Raw genomic sequence first — 16,951 nt, 5'->3', positions numbered from 1 at the left:
TAATGTATTGTTGGATCCTGTTAGCTAGGATTTTGTTGAGGATTTTGGAATCCATATTCATCAGGGATATCGGTCTGAAATTCTCCTTTTTGATGGGGTCTTTGCCTGGTTTGGGGATTAAGGTAATGCTGGCCTCATAGAATGAGTTTGGAAGTTTTCCTTCTGTTTCTATTTTTTGAAACAACTTCAGTAGAACAGGTATTATTTCTTCTCTGAATGTTTGGTAGAATTCCCCAGGGAATCCATCAGGCCTGGACTCTTGTTTTTTGGGAGGTTTTTGATCACTGCTTCAATTTCCTTACTGGTTATTGGCCAATTCAGGTTGTCAATTTCTTCCTGTTTCAGTATTGGCAGCTTGTAGGTTTCCAGGAAGGCGTCCATTTCATCCAGATTGCTCAGTTTATTGGCATACAGTTGTTGATAATAATTTCTAATAATTGTTTCTATTTCCTTGGTGTTAGTCATGATCTCTCCCCTTTCATTCATAATTTTATTAATTTGGGTCCTTTCTCTTTTCTTTTGGATAAGTCTGGCCAGTGGTTTATCGATCTTATTAATTCTTTCAAAGAACCAACTTCTAGTTTCATTGCTCTGATCTACTGTGTTTCTGGTTTCTAATTCATTGATCTCTGCTCTAATTTTAATTATTTCTCTTCTAATGCGTGGCTTAGGCGTCATTTGTTGCTTTTTCTCCAGTTCTGTAAGGTGTAGAGTTAGTTGATGAATTCGGGATTTTCTATTTTTTTGAGTGAGGCTTGGGTGCCTATGTATTTCCCCCTTAGGACCGCCTTTGCAGTATCCCATAGGTTTTGGACCCATGTGTTTTCATTCTCATTGATTTCCATGAATTGTTTAAGTTCTTTCATTTCCTGGTTGACCCAAACATTCTTGAGCAGAGTGGTCTTTAGCTTCCAGGTGTTTGAGTTTCTGCCAAATTTTTTCTTGTGATTGAGTTCCAGTTTTAAAGCATTGTGGTCTGAGAATATGTAGGAAATAATCTCAATCTTTTGGTATCGGTTGAGACCTGATTTGTGACCCAGTATGTGGTCTATTCTGGAGAAAGTTCCATGTGCGCTCGAGAAGAATGAGTATTCTGTTGTTTTAGGGTGGAATGTTCTGTATATATCTATGAGGTCCATCTGGTCCAGTGTGTCATTCAAAGCTCTTGTTTCCTTGTTGATTTTCTGCTTAGATGATCTGTCCATTGCTGAGAGTGGAGTTTTGAGGTCTCCTACAATTAACGTATTGTTATCAATATGATTCTTTATTTTGGTTAACAGTTGGCTTATGTAGATGGCTGCTCCCATGTTGGAGGCATAGATATTTACAGTTGTTAGATCTTCTTGTTGGATAGACCCTTTAAGAATGATATAGTGTCCTTCTGTGTCTCTAATTACAGACTTTAAAATCTAATTTGTCTGATATAAGAATTGCTACCCCAGCTTTCTTTTGAGGTCCACTGGCATGGAAGATGGATCTCCATCCCTTCACTTTCAGTCTGGATGTATCTTTAGGTTCAAAATGAATCTCTTGTAGGCAGCATATGGATGGGTCCTATCTTTTTATCCAATCTGCAACCCTGTGCCATTTTATGGGAGCGTTTACACCATTCACGTTGAGAGTGATTATTGAAAGATATGAATTAATTGTCATCATGTTGCCTGTGAAGATGTTGTTTTTATAAATTGTCCCTGTAAATTTCTGTTGTATATCACTCTTGGGGTCTTTCTCCTTTTATAGAACCCCCCTTAATATTTCTTGCAGGGCCGGCTTAGTGGTCACATATTCTTTCAGTTTCTGCCAGTTTTGGAAGCTCTGCATCTCTCCATCCATTGTAAATGACAGCCTTGCTGGATAAAGTATTCTTGGCTGCATGTTCTTCTCATTTAGTACCCTGAATATGTCTTGCCAGGCCTTTCTGGCTTGCCAGGTCTCTGTGGATCAGTCTGACGTTATTCTGATGTTCCTCCCTCTGTACATAAGGAATCTCTTTCCCCTAACTGTCCTTAAGATGGTTTCCTTGGTTCTAAGATTTGCAAGTTTTACTATTACATGCCGGGTGTTGGCCTGTTTTCCTTGATCTTGGGAGGGGTCCTCTCTGCCTCTAGGATGCGAATGTTTGTTTCATTCCCCAGATTAGGGAAGGTCTCAGCTACAATTTGCTCAAATACATCTTCTAGTCCTCTCTCTCTCCACTCCCTCTGGGATTCCTATTATTCTGATATTGGAACGCTTCATGGTGTCACTTATTTCTCTGATTCTATTTTCATGGATTCTGAGTTGTTTTTCCCTGGCCTCCTCTTTTCCCTTTTTATCTATTATATTGTCTTCCAGGTCGCTTATTCGTTCTTCTGCCTCACTTACCCTAGCTGTTAGATTATCTAGATTGGATTGGATCTCATTGATAGCATTTTTAAGTTCTGCCAATTCACCTTTCATTTCTTCCCTTAGAGACTCCATGTTGCCATTAATTGATTTCTCCATTCTAGCCATTGTCTTCACAATTGCTAACCTGAATTCCATCTCCAGCATCTTGGTTATATCTGCATCCATTTGTAAATCTGCAGCATAAGTCATAATCTCTGAGTCTTTTCTATTTTGAGGGCTCCTCCTCCTAGTCATTCTGTTGATGGGTATTTGAGGGAATGTATAGAGTCCAAATTATTGACCAGAACCCAAGCAAGATGCACCTGTTTTCTTTGGACCTTCGGGTTGCTGGCCTCTTGTTTTCCCAGCCTGTCTTCTGGGGGAGGGGCTGCCGCACTTTTACTCAGGCAACCCTGTTGAGTGGAGTTGCCCTGTGCCCCTGTGGCAGGGGATGGGCTCAGTGGGAATCAGTTTTGGGGGCTTTTGTTCTCTGGTGGCTTTCCACGTCTCTTCCGCGAGTCAGAGCAGAAGAGACCGTTTCCAACCCTCTGCCTCAGAGCAGAGAGATCGCAATCTGTTCTTCAGTGAGCTCTCCAGGCCACACTGTCTCCGTTTCTGTCCGTCCTGCTATAAACTGCAGCGACCTTGGTTATGCGCCCCTCCGCAGTGCTCCCAGTCCTGCCTCCAGGTCGGGGCACGTCTCTGCCCTTTGTGCTTCTAAAAGTGCCAGCTGCTCACAGTTCATGTGCAGGTGACCCTGCCGCTCTGGGTTTCTACCCAGGGGGCTGCAGTTCACAGGCGTGACCCCACTGCTCTGGGTTTCTGCCCCGGGGGCTGCCCTGAAGCCCTTTCCCCGCTGCTACCAGTCTGTGAGTCTGTGCCCTGTCTGCAGCGCACGAGGCTGTCGCTCACCAGCAGTGTAGGATCCCCATGGCCAGGCTCCCTCCCGCTGACGTTTATCCCCTGATACCTGCCTGTGGAATCAGGGCTCCCTGCTTCAGACCTTGAAACCAACCACCTGCTATATTCTCCTTGTAGAGATCCTGATTTTCTTACATCTCAGGCTGGTTTCATGGGTGCTCAGAGTGGCCTGGTAGATATCCAGCTCAATTCCGAGGACCAGTTGAAATAGGGTCCCCTACTCCTCCACCATCTTTCCCCCCTTACTCTATGTTTTAGAACAGAATTCAGTTTAGAGCAAGCCTCTGAAGTCTCACTCCTAAGCAACACTCCTGGCTATGAAAACCAAATTTTATCCAGGTGTGGGAGCATGGCTTGCCTCTCCCCACCCACAGGTAGTGAATGTTAACTACTCAAGATAATCAGAATAAGGACTCTTCAACTAGTGCCAATGACTGGTTTATGTATCATCAGGTATAAGCAAATCTGCTTCCCTTATACTTAATAAAGTTGTTTTTTTATTCCCCCACATAATAAATGCGTAAAAACAAAGAGAAATTGCCCATTCTGCCTTTGGATATTTTTCTATGAAGAAACAATGACCATAACTGCTAAAGCCATATTACAACCCTAAGGGACCCAACATCTTGAGAGTGGAAAAGGAAATAGATGGAAGGAAACTGGATCCTGGAGAGAGGCTCTCTATTGTACAGGCAGCCTTCACACACTTTGCCATGTGACCTCATTGTTTAAGCATTATTAAGGTCTCAGTCACTTGAAGGAAAATCATCCGATTACTTGCTCATTTTAGTAATCCTAATTTCTCATAAATTTGGTTCCAAAGAAAAATATGATGGTCTATTCTAATTGTACTGACATTACATAAAACATCTTTTGTGACATTACAATAATCTGTAAGCTATCTGAAGAATTCAGGAGATAGCATAATATAAACTTACCTAAATTTAAGACAAATGGAAAACTTAATAATTATAAGGAAATACATTTCTCCGAGGTTTTTAAGCACCCATAATAATTTAAACAAATTATAGGATTGGCTGAGATATACACAAAATTGTATTTTTGTGTTTGTTACTTTTGGGAAATGTGTTTATGTTATTTTGGGGGACATCATAGCTTTTTGTGGGACTTTATAGTTTATTACTATTACTTGTGGAAACATGTTTTTCTTAAATTTTCATTTCAAATTAAGCTTTACTACAATAATTTCTAATATTTTATAAAACTGACTTTTAATACATTGATGATAATTATTTGGTCCTGGCTCTATTTTGGAAGTCTCCTAAGAATAATTAATATCAATATAAATTTTAAAGTTTACAATACTTTTCATCATATATCATTATGATTATAAGGGAATTATATTAGATTTGTGTTTTATTATTTTTCATTTTTCTAATAGAGAAAACTAACTTCAGAGACTTCACATCACTTACTCAGTATTATAAGACCAAAGGGTCAAAAGAGTAGACAAACATGCTCTTAGTCCCATTATATATAATAATTCTATGTGTGGGTTAGTACAAAATCTTTTAGGAGCTCCATGGTTATTTGATGCAATACAGTTAAGTATAATTATAAAGAAAGTTTAAGGAGGCAAGGATTGTTCAGCAATCTAAAAAAGAAGCATAAACAAAAGCTACCCAGATAGTTTATGGTTCTGAAGTCAGGAACTTGATAGTTTTTCTTAATAAGACTGGCAGAGTCATAGAGTTGAGAAATAACACATTCTAAAAACTTTAGGCTGTTCAGTATTAATAAGTTGGTCAAATGCCATGAAAATGCTGATGTTTAACCATTTTGAATGCTAAAAATGGCAATTTCATCAAGTTCAAATAAAAAAAAAATACAAAAACAAACAAAAAAAAAACAAGGACACCTGGGAATTAAAAATGGAGAGATGAGGGTGACTTGGTGGCTCACTCTGTTAAGCATCTGCCTTTGACTCAGGTCATGATCCCAGGGTCCTGGGATTCAGCCCTGCATCGGGCTCCCTGCTGAGCACGGAACCTGCCTCTCCCTCTCCTCCCCACTCATGCTCTCTGCCACTTTCTCTCAAGTAAAAAAATAAACTCTTCAAATAAAAATAAGTAAAAATGGAGAGATGAGTAAGCTTAGAGAGGTACCAGTTCATGTTAAGATACAGTGAAAGATAACAATGTTCTATGTTGTAAATTATTCAGAAGCATTGGAAACTTTTTAAGGACAGAAATAATATAATATTTTCACTTAAAACAGACCATTCTGGATGTGTAGAAATACCTGACTTAAGGTCAGGGTCATGGAGATCATACTACCACAGGACAAAAAATTAGTTACATTACAGTTAGTTGCAATCACTCAAGTAATAAATAATAAGGACCCAGGCCCTGGCATTGGTGAAACAAAAGCTTAGACAAGAAAAATATTTATGTGATAAAACTGGTAGGAATCATTGAATTATCAAATGTGGTGTTGATAAAGATTGGAAATGGTAGATTCCTCTTAGGTTTCTCACTTGCATGACTAAGTGGCAAAACTACAGCCAGGTGGAAGAAATTACAGAGAAAAAAAGTATATGAAGAGGGCAGGGGAGAGTGTACAAATCAAACTCAAAGGACAAAACAAGAAAAATGGGGCATCCTTTAGGTTAAAGTATAGTCAAGGTCATTAGGAAGGAAATTAGGAGGAGAAGAATGATTCCGAAGGCAAGAGAGAATAAAGGGTTAGAATACCAGTATTTTATAATAAATAGGGACAGCAAGAAAATCAGACTGTAAAACACGCATTGTATTTAGCAATATATAAGTTATCCTCTAAGAGTAACATCACTAAAATCTTGACAGTCACCATATTGTACAGGAAAGAAAATCTTTTATTAGGGGTCTTTATACTTTCATTTTTTCTTTTAAAGATTTTATTTATTTGACAGAGAGAGAGACAGCAAGAGAGGGAACATGAGCACGGGGCATGGGAGAGGGAGAAGCAGGCTTCCCACAGACCAGGGAGCCCGATGCGGGGCTTGATCCCAGGACCCTGGGACCATGACCTGAGCCAAAGGCAGATGCTTAACAACTGAGCCACCCAGGCACCCCTATACTTTCATTCTTAAAAATAATTTTTCATATTTTGTTGTTCGGAGTTCAATATGTGAGGTCTTGGAGAGCAGGCAGGCTCACATTCTAATATGGTTATATTAGGAAAAGCTGTTACCATCACCCCACCCTTGGTATGCCACTGGTTACAGAGATAAATTTTGGCTAAAAGATTGGGGGATTAACAGAGTAATTAGGTTTTTACCATCTTCAGTTTGAGATTTATTTTGGACATTTAAATGAAGTTTATGAGTGGGCAATTGGGTGTACACTCTGACACTAAGAAGAGGCCCATGTCGGACTTAACTTCTAAATTACAAGCTAATAGATAGTATGTGACATAAAGGGAGAGTGTAGTACAGTTTAAAAAAAAAAAAAAAGCAGGAATAAATCTCTGGAGTACACAAACAGAGATCTTGTGAATAAGAAACCAGGAAACGAAACTGTGTGAAGAGTGGTAATTAAGGGGGGGGGGGAATAGGATTCCTATAATGATTAAAACAAAACAAAAAGAAAATGTTTCAAGGAAGAAAAGAAGTTTAATTTTGATAAATATTGCTGATACTTTGTATAAGATATGAAGAAATGGTCTTTGCCTTTGGGAGAATGAAGTTAATGAAAACCTTTGGTTAACAGTTTTGTTTTTTTTTTTAATTTTATTTCATTATGTTATGTTAATCACCATACATTACATCATTAGTTTTTGATGTAGTGTTCCATGATTCATTGTTTGTGTATAACACCCAGTGCTCCATTCAGTACGTGCCCTCTTTAATACCCATCACCAGGCTAACCCATCCCCCCACTCCCCCTCCCCTCTAGAACCCTCAGTTTCTATTGAATGTTAACTATCCAGTCTAGTGACTGGATTGAGGAGAAAAAGTCTGATCAAGGGGTTGAGTGAATAAAACTATTACATAATTTTGCTGTGTAGAAGAGTAGAAAAAGAGGTGAATAGTGGTAGTAGGAGGTTATGTTGCAGGATTTTTTTTTTTTAAAGATTTTATTTATTTGAGAGAGAATGAGAGACAGAGAGCACGAGAGGGAAGAGGGTCAGAAGGAGAAGCAGACCCCCCACCGAGCAGGGAGCCCGATGTGGGACTCGATCCTGGGACTCCAGGATCATGACCTGAGCCGAAGGCAGTCGCTTAACCAACTGAGCCACCCAGGCGCCCCTGTTGCAGGATTTTTAATAGGGGATACAAAAGTTTGGGATCAGTTAAGTCAGATTCTCTGTGAATATTCACTATGTTTTTATTTTTCTAGAGTAAGTGCTTGGAAGTGGAATGGGTGGATCATCTTAAAGGCATATATTTAACTTTTTAAGAAATGGCTAGTTTTCCAAAAAGTCTATGCCATTTTACATTTGCACCAGCTGTGTATGAGCCACTTGTACTTTTTCCGTGCCAACACTTGATATCATCAGTATCGTTGACTTATTCCAATGGATGCACATTGGACTTTTTTTTCTGATGGCTAACGTTGGGTATTTTGTATTTATTAGCTATTAATATATTTTGTTTATGAAGTACCTGTATATTAATATGTATATTAATATATTTTGTTTATGAAGTACCTGTATAAATTATCTGCCCATTTTTTAATTCATTTATCTTATGAGATGGAAATATTTCTATTCTGGATATAAGATACTTTTAAGACACATGAATCAGGACAACTTTCATTGTGTGGCTTAACTTTGAGAGAACTTTAAAAAAAGCATTTTTATTAAAATAAGGTCCAGCTTTCAAATTTGTCTTTATGGTTCATGGTTTGTTTTTTTTTTTATGTACTATTTAATATATCTTTGGCAAACTTTTTTTTTAAAGATTTTATTTATTTATTTGAGAGAGAGAATGAGATAGAGAGCATGAGAGTGGGGAGGGTCAGAGGGAGAAGCAGACTCCCCGCTGAGCAGGGAGCCCAATGTGGGACTCGATCCCAGGACTCCAGGATCACGATCCGAGCCGAAGGCAGTCGCTTAACCAACTGAGCCACCTAGGCGCCCATCTTTGGCAAACTTTAAGTCATAAGTATTTACCTCTTCTGGAGGTATAATTTTAGTTTTAATACTTCAGGCCTATGATCCATTTTGAGATAATTTTGTATGTAATGTGAGAGGGTTTATTTTTTTCCATATAGGAATAACAAGTTTCCAGCACCATTTGTTGAAAATGCTAGGCTTTTCACTGAATTGCTGGATACCTTCCTCAAGAATCAATGGTTTGGTTCTGGATGCTTATGTTTCATCAATCTATATTTGTCCTTTCACCAATATTTTATTGTATTGATTACTGAAACTAAGTTTTTTTTATTATTGAACATACACTGAAATATTAGTTCCAGGTGTATAATATAATGATTCAACAGAAGTTGAATCTAAGGTTTTTAAATCAGGCAGTATACAGGGTTCTCTTGCCTTTGTGAAGTTGTGTATGGTTAGATGTTTAGAACATCTCTTTTAATATGCAAAAGATTCCTTATGTCTCTTTAAAATTGATAGCAATCTAGTCAAGTTTGCAGGCTGTGTTACAATGCCAATAAATATCCAAGAGAGTTTGAAACCTCAATGAGAGATAAGTAGTGTTGAAAAATAAAACTGCAATAAGTAGGGCATTAGCCATACTTGGTCTATAGCTCGGTTCAGATATTGAAGGTGAAATACAAGATAAATCAAGTATGATTTTTGAAGTGTGGTTCATTTGAACAACTGGAGAGAATATTTTTAAATTTTTGATAAAAATATACAAGTGGTTAAAACTGCAAATTTTAAGTGTAAAAGTCAGTGGTTTTAATTTACAATGTTGCACAATCACCATAACTAATTGTAAAAATTTCTCACCACCCTAAACAAATTCACTAACCATTAAATGGTTAACTCCTCACTGTCTCCTCCCCCCAGTTCCTTGAAGCCTTGAATCTACTATCTCCATGAATTCACACATTCTAGAATTTCATGCCAGGTAAGTCATGCAGTTTAGTCATTTTGTGACTGGTTTATCTCACTTGGGCTTAATGCTTTCAAGATTACTCTATGTTATAGCAAGTATCAAAACTTCATTCCTTTTTATGGCTAAATAATACTCTGTTGTATATAAATACTATGTTTTGTTCATTCCATTCATTTGTTGATGGAAGTGTGGCTGTTTCCACCTTATAGCTATTATAAATAATGCTGCAATGAACACTAGTGTACAAGTATCTGAGTCCCTGTTTTAAATTGTTTTATGTATGTCCTAAGAGTAATACTACCGGGTCATATGATAATTCTAGGTTTAACTTTTTGAGGAGTCACCATACTACTTTCCACAGCAGGTGTACCATTTCAAATTCCCATTATCTATGTACAAGTGTTCCAGTTTGTCTACCTATTCACCAATACTTACTGGTTTTTTTTAATGAGAGCCATCCTAGTAGGTATGATGTGGTATCTCATTATGGTTTTGATTTGTATTTCCCTAGTGACTAACAGTATTGAGCATCTTTTCATATACCTACAAGTCATACTTGTAGATCTTCTTTGGACAAATGTGTATTCAAGTCCTTTGCCCATTTTTTAATTGGGTGGTCTTTTTTGTTGTTGAGTTTAATATTTAGAATATAGAAAGAACTTCTAAACTCTTAACAGATATATTTTCTCTCATTCTGTAGGTTCTCTTCACTTTCTGGATAATGTCCTTTAGTGCCAACATGCACAGTCAAATATGTCTATTTTAATCTTCACAAGCAACAAGCTTGTGTTTTCGGTGTCCTAAGAATCTATTACCAAACCCAAAGTCATGCAAGTTTAGTCCTAAGTATGGTTCTAAGCATTTTATGATTTTAGCTTTTATATTTGTTTTTCCATTTGAATTTTTGTATATGGTGTGATACAGGGGTCCAGCCTCATTTTTTTTACATGTGGAAATCCACTTGTCCATCCCAGCACTATTTGTGAAAAGGATTTTTTTCCCTTTGAATGGACCTGGAACCCCTGTCACAAATCAACTGCTCATAGATGTATAGACCAATGAGACAGAATTGGGAATCCAGAAATAAATTATACATCTATCCTTATGCCAATACCATCCTGTTTTGATTACTATAGCTTTGTAGTAAGTTTTGAAAGTATGAGTCTTCCAACTTTGTTCTTCTTTTTCAAGATTATTCTGACCACCAGGGGCCACTGATAATTCCATATGAATTTGAGGATCAGCTTTTCCATTTCTGTAAGAAAGGCTGTTAGAATTTTGATAGGGATTATATTCAATCTATTACCTTGGGTAGTATTTTCAGCATATTTATACATCTGTTTGTTGAAGCCAGGAAATGTTTTTTCTTAAAAAAAGAATCTTTTGTAATTTATCTATTGGAGGAATATGAAATGTTATGCTCTATTACTTGGATCCAGGAAAAAGTTTTGTTTTTTTTTTTTAAGATTTTATTTATTTATTTGACACAGAGAGAGAGAGACAGTGAGTGAGGGAACACAAGCAGGGGGAGTGGGAGAGGGAGAAGCAGGCTTCCCACCGAGCAGGGAACCCGATGTGGGGCTCGATCCCAGGACCCTGGGATCATGACCTGAGCCGAAGGCAGGCGCTTAATGACTGAGCCACCCAGGTGCCCCCAGAAAAAAGTTTTAATGTGCCAAAACTAAGAAAAAAAAATATACTGAACAAACCTATTTATGGGGAAAAATACATTTTTTTTAATAAATTGATTTGCATCCTGTCATAGTTTAGCCATATTAGATTTATACTTCCAGTTGCCATTTTAAAAGTGAAACATAGCTAATAGAGCTCTCTTATGCTAAGAATTCTGTGCTTTATATAAAAGGGCCTCAACATTTGATTTTTAGGGTGACAGCTAGAACAATTTTGAACTACTAAAAAGGAAAGGTGTATCTATCTATATAAGGAGAGAAGATTGGTGATTTTTATGTACAAGGTAACTCCTATTTTAGCAAACATTTGAGTAGCATAGAGGCAGTATAGCATAATGGTGAAAGCATAGGCTGAGTCAAACTTTCTACATTTGCCTCCCAGCTTTACTATTCACAGGCTATATAACATGGGGCAATTAAGATCTATCTGCTTCAGGGCGCCTGGGTGGCTCAGTTGGTTAAGCGACTGCCTTCGGCTCAGGTCATGATCCTGGAGTCCCGGGATCGAGTCCCGCATCCGGCTTCCTGCTCGGCAGGGAGTCTGCTTCTCCCTCTGACCCTCCTCCCTCTCATGCTCTTTGTCTCTCATTCTCTCTCTCTCAAATAAATAAATAAAATCTTTAAAAAAAAAAAAAGATCTATCTGCTTCAGTACTCTCACCTATAAGATGGGAATAATACTTACTTCAAAGGGTTATGAAAGTTATTTTATATTTGCATATAGTCAGTGTTCACTAAAATTATATGCAATAATTTATACTATATAATTATATTCAATATTTTATGCCTTTATTTCACTTTACTATTTATAAAATATTTTTAATATTCTTAACATTCTTTTACCTAATCCCTAGATTAATCCTGTGAAATAGGAGATATTATTAGCCTCCTTTAACAGATAAAGAAACTAAAATTCACAGTGATTGTGACACACCAAAAGCATATTAAAGATCAAAACATATAAAATTTTAGGTATGCAAGATAAGTTCTAGAGATCTGCTATACAGCATTGTGCTTACAGTTAAGCTTGTAGTTTAAAATTTTTTTAAGAGGATATATTTCATGTTATCTGTTCTTACTACAACTTAAATCAAAACCTATAAAACCAGATCTTATTAGAACCAAATAATTGTTTGTTAAGCCTGTATTCTTTCCACCAGAACAAACTGCTTCTACTTTCTATTTAAAGTGAACAGTAAGGACAACATAAAGTGAAATTATGTAATAAAAGAGAAACTGAAATAATGAATTTTTATAGCAATCTACAGAGAGTTAATTTCCTTTTCCTATGGTCAACATTTGTTTCTTCTGGTTTTCAAAAGAGAGAAAGTATATTACTCCTTGTAAAATTCATATAGTGGTTGGCAATTGGCTGAATGTTGTGGGATCATATTTAAAATTTGTACTATTCTGATTTTATTATGAATAATCACAATTTATCCTAAGTCTTATAGCTCTGGATGCAAGCACTTCAATGATGAGATATGCTTGCATATTTGCCTTTTATTTAAATAGATCTTGATTATTGACTCATATTTGAAGAAAATTTATCTTGTTCATTTTCAGAACCTCATAAATGTAAGTAAAAATGAAACATTAACAGACGTTTTTAAGATTCAACAGTACAATTTAGAACATAAGATACTTTAATAAACCTATTTTAACTTAGTGAACCAATTATCTAGTTAGTAAATATTTGTCTATGCATGAATTTTACTATTATCAACCACTACTAAAATCAGAGGCATTTAAAACATTTTGATTAAAGTTATGGCTTTGAATTAGATGAAGAAGAGATAATAGAGTTTGGGAAAGGGATTTCCACTGCCTTCAAACAGATGTCATTTGAAAGAAAACAGTACAAGTGCCATGTGATTGGAATAACAAACATTGAGGCATGTAACACATGCACACAGAACTCACAGCTTAATAAGAAACATCTTTTGTGATATGGCATTAAATATAATCTTACTTATGGGCAATATTTACATACTTACACCAGAATTAAACATGATACTAGAGATTTTAGCTATTGTGAAAAAAAGAATTGCTGAGTTTTCTGAATTTTAATTAGTTAACAATGATGTTTAGATTGGTCATTAGTCAACTAAGAGGTAGTAAATGTAGTTCAATTAAACTATGATTCATAAATTCAGCAGTTTAATAGCTATTGAATGCTCATTCCACCTCAGATATTATACTAAATATTAAAAATGCAAATACTTAGAAAAAAGACCTTAGAATAATCTTGAGACCGATATTAAACTCAATAGGTGCAACTGAAAAGAGAAATGAAGTTAGTTTGGTATAACTTGTCCTAGGAAAGTCATCCTAGGTACTAATGATCAATTCATTTTAAAAATTCAGCTAAAATTATTGTCAAAATTTAATAGACTCTATTTTTTAGAGCAGTTTTAGGTTGACCGTAATATTGAGCAGAAGGTATGGAGAATTGTCAAACATTTTAGACTATATTGTAAATTGCTTTATTTTCATGTTTTGAAAGTCATTTATCTGCAGAATTTAATTATTTTTCTTGTGCTACAAAATTATTCTTTTAACTGAAGCTAAATTGACTCATAGTTCCAGTGAAGTTATAGGATGGCTTATTATTTTAATAATTAATGTTAATATTTTACTATTTTTTCCAGTGGGTAAATGATATACAATTCCAAAAACATTCACACAATTACATAATAATTAGGATGGGGAAATTAAGTTAAATTCATAAATATGGTTGCACCAAATAAGTTCCTAACTGATGAAAGATTTACAAATAAAGAATAAAACTATAAAAACATGAGAAGTAAAATAAGGTATGATACAAAAATAATCTAGGGGTGGAGATTTATCCCTGGGCAAGATATAAAATCCAAAAGCTGTAAAAGAAAATATATTTGTTATATAATATTTGAAAATTATGTAAGTCTAGAGATGCCATAAACAAAACTGTACATTTCAAGTACAACAAAAAACTAAATAGAAATTATAATTCTCTTTAGCAAGTAAGGATCTTATTAAACAAGATGAAAAAGGAGGAAGATCTATGGAGACTATAGGCCAAACTATTTAAAGATAATTCAACAAATATACAAAATCCAACAAATCAAAAAAAAAAAAAAGAAACATCAACACACACAAATTAAAAATGTAATGACAGAATTGAGACACACAGGAAACAAGAAGTGATAAAGTGTAAATTTATATAAGAAGTTCTCCCAAGGTGAAAATGAAAAGTAATAAATATAACAGATGAAAGAATGATCTAATGATGAAAGAACCATCTGAAAAAAGCACTAGCCAGATTAAATTGAAAATAGCTTGGAAAAAAAAAAAAAAGTCTCCGTGTTCAGATAAAAGAGTTTCACCCTAGGGATTCTAGGGAAAAGAGAAGGACTCATAGACACAGAGTAGGTCATCAATTATTAAAAGCCTACTCTGCTGAAGTTGCTCTTCGGTGAGCATTCACGTGAGATTCTAGTATCTTCCCGCACTGCACCCATTCGGAGAAGTCTATCCACATACCTCTTCCTCAGACTTCTTGTTCTCCAATTTGCAACATGGAAATAAAGACCAACCAAAGGAAAAAGCAGAGGCTTTTCTTGATCTTGCTATACAGCAAGGGAGTCAGCCAGTATGACTGGCATTTTGTCAGTCTCAAAGACAGGCCTAAGAGTGAGAAAGCTGCATAGTGGAAATAAGGAAAGGCTTCACGTATGCACTGAGTGGAAGTTGTTGGTACAGAGAAGCTGTAGATAGGGTGCTCCCCCTTCTAGTTAGCCCATGTGATTGATTAGGGGTGCATATTTGGCTTTCTCTGATTGGTACTAAGTTGGAAGCAGGGACAAACAACAGGAGAGCTGTCAATTATTAATCAAGTCCTGGCCATGTTGGTTCAGTTGTCACAGAAATTATTGTTTAACTGCCTGGATTGTTACCAAAGATAACAATCTGCCTCCCTATAAATCTGATTTACAGCAGGCTGGTTTCCTGAGCTGTTTATTGTAGATAACAGGGCTGGTTTCCTAGGCAGATTTCTTCAGAGTGTACATCAGAGTTCTATTTTTATCCATGGTCTGACCATTCTTCATTTATATATTCAGTTTCTCAGTACTGTGTTTGTCCCAAGTCCTGGAGCATCAGGCCAAGCCACTGACCACTGTTACTGGGTTAGTGAAGATCCTGTTTCTGGCCATAACTACTTCCAGGCAAAATGTGTACCAGGTATACTACTCAAAACGCTCTTCAGGGAGGAGTTTCCCCATTTACTTCTGTCCTTCAAAACCACCCTAGAGTGCAGCTAGATTAGTACTGGCTTAATCCAATTTGGGGAATTGCCAGCATAATGTGCAAAAATATCTTAAAAATGCTCCTATCTTTATTTTCTTCCTAAGTCAGTTGGTCATAGGGAATTCACCATGAAGACACAAATGATGTCATGAGGAAAACATACAAACAAAAAACAATTTGACAAGAATAGGCATCTAGGCAACTTACTTATGTAACTTATTTGTGCTATCAGGGCTTGTTTGAGCCTAATCTCAAATATACCACTCACATTTGACATTGGAGTGTTGCTGTGCACACCCAACCCCATGTCTTGGGTGTGTCAGAAAATACCCAATTCATTATGGTCAAGGTTTATTCTCTAGTAGCCCTAGTAGCAAGCTAGAAGTCTACTGCATCTCAAAAGGAGAAAAGTTATCTGGAAAGATGGCATGGCTTTGCCTCAAAATCTCAAAGGACTAGGATAGGATTCACCTTTACAAGTTTGCCAGAAATTCCATATAGCATTCCTAACTGCCACAAACACTCCAAGCACCACCAGATTTGCTGATCTTTTGGTGCAATGATTGAACCGTTTGTATGGGAGTTTGTATTTGTTGCAATCTTTTCTTATTTTGAGTCTCGCTCAAAACAGGCAACCTTGTATATTATTTGGTAATTGGTTTGGAGTTGCACACTCCAATGAGGAAATATGTTGCTTCCAAAATCCAAAGAGCTCCATTAAGCATTGTGACTGCTTTCTTCATGGTAGGGAAGCAGATGCAGCAAATTGTCCTTCCCCTGAAATAGATAATTCAACCTTCCTGAGATAACTGGACACCTACAAATTTCACTAAGGTTTTAGACCTCTAGATTTTTGGGATTTCCTACTTTCTGGTATGCTTTTTTCTTAATTTTTCTAAAGTAGTCCCAACTTCCTACTCTTCAAATACAACGAATATGTTATCATCAGGGTAATGGACTAGCATGATACCCTATAGAATAGAGAGATGGTCAAGATCCCTGTGTACTACATTAGGACTTAGAACTGGTGCATTGGTACGTTTTAAAATAGTAGAGTGGATGTGGGTTGCCGTCCCTGCTGAAAGGAAATGGTTCTCCATGTTGTTGTTGTTGTTTTTAACAGGCATAGAGGAAAAAATTGTTCATGAGATTAATAACTGCATAACTGCATTGCAGGTATTGAGGAGTGCGCTGATTTGCTCCAGCAATGAAACCACATTTGAAACAAAAACTGCAATTGTATCAACTGAATACATTTATGATAATCCACGGTCATTCGCCAAGGACCACCTTTCTTCATCAGAGGTCAAATAAGTGAGGTGAAGAGATAGGGTGGGAGTCAACATTCTTTCATCATTTTTGTTAACAGTAATCTCTGTAGTGCGTTTTGGAATGCAGTATGGAATTTGCTTTGTTGTTTTGATAGAGTTGGTGCTGGTAGCTTCCACTTGGTTTTTCTTGTCATTAAAATCTACATTCCATGAGTCAGGGAACCGATGTGGGGATTTTATAAGTTTGAATATGTTTATTCAAACTATACATTCTAGAATTAAGGAAATAACCACATGGTGGGTTCAGGAACTTCCATGAAGTAGACCTGAGCCAAAATTCTATTTCTTATGCTTCACATTTTTCATCTGAAAAAAAAGTGGAGTGTG

General features: G+C 36.5%; 1 long non-coding RNA gene across 2 annotated transcripts in view; it reads right to left on the bottom strand.

Annotated features, from left to right (window-relative positions):
* The window catches only part of LOC135363961 (uncharacterized), a 101,214-nt gene extending 86,454 nt beyond the window's left edge, over positions 1–14,760 (bottom strand). Inside the window, exon 1 of one of the 2 annotated variants that reach the window (XR_010410399.1) lies at positions 14,529–14,760. This is a non-coding gene — a long non-coding RNA (uncharacterized LOC135363961). The remainder of the gene's footprint in view (positions 1–14,528) is intronic. The other variant, XR_010410398.1, reaches the window with a different exon arrangement.
* Between the last annotated feature and the right edge of the window lie 2,191 nt (positions 14,761–16,951).

Source organism: Mirounga angustirostris, unplaced genomic scaffold, assembly GCF_029215605.1.
Source record: "Mirounga angustirostris isolate CCGP_5_RB_7025 unplaced genomic scaffold, mMirAng1.0.hap1 SCAF_4, whole genome shotgun sequence".
NCBI classification, from domain to species: Eukaryota; Metazoa; Chordata; class Mammalia; order Carnivora; family Phocidae; genus Mirounga; species Mirounga angustirostris.
Note: the sequence above shows the minus strand (reverse complement) of the source record. Positions and strands in the feature narration are given on the sequence as shown.